Raw genomic sequence first — 701 nt, 5'->3', positions numbered from 1 at the left:
TGGTAAAAAAAAAAAAAAAAAAAGCTCAAGAAAGAAATAGTGCAGTTACAGAGTATACATTATATCTGTTTTAATACAAAAAAAATAAAAAATACAAGGACATGGTTATGCATTGACAACCCATTTATCCAGTGCTTAATTTGTAATTTGCGAGGTCCCGGAATAAAGTGGGGTGACGGATCCGGCATGATTAGAGGAGGGAGAGGTAACGGAGCATTCGCGCAATGGTGGACCAGCGTACGAGATTAACAGCGTGCATCTTCTTACGGTCATGAAAAAAATTTAAAAGTCATGAAATTTTAAAACAGCCATTTCCAGGCCTGGGAAAGTTTTGGAAAAGTCATGGATTTTTTTAGCTACAAGCTACTTATTATCTAGAGAAGTTAAGCCACAGTCAAGACTGCAAATTGTGACTCAGTTTTGTCTAACCACTAACATTTGAACTTCCCCCCATCTTGCCACTGCATTCTTAGATACAAGTAGTGATGAATATGTACATATAATATATAAATATAACTAAGTTGAATAAAGAATACATAGAAGTCATCTATGCATGATATAGTTTGTGCTGTAATGTAGAAATACATGACTGTGCACTGTGCTACATTATACACTAGTGTGCACTGTTAGTGTATGAATAGTATTTAGCATAAGTAGTGTATTAGCATTTGTATGTACAGTTTATATTGAAGCTAATTTGA

Source organism: Sinocyclocheilus rhinocerous, unplaced genomic scaffold, assembly GCF_001515625.1.
Source record: "Sinocyclocheilus rhinocerous isolate Xijiao unplaced genomic scaffold, SAMN03320098_v1.1 scaffold3738, whole genome shotgun sequence".
Taxonomy (NCBI): domain Eukaryota; kingdom Metazoa; phylum Chordata; class Actinopteri; order Cypriniformes; family Cyprinidae; genus Sinocyclocheilus; species Sinocyclocheilus rhinocerous.
The sequence above is the reverse complement of the archived record's forward strand: the minus strand, read 5'-3'. Positions refer to the sequence as shown.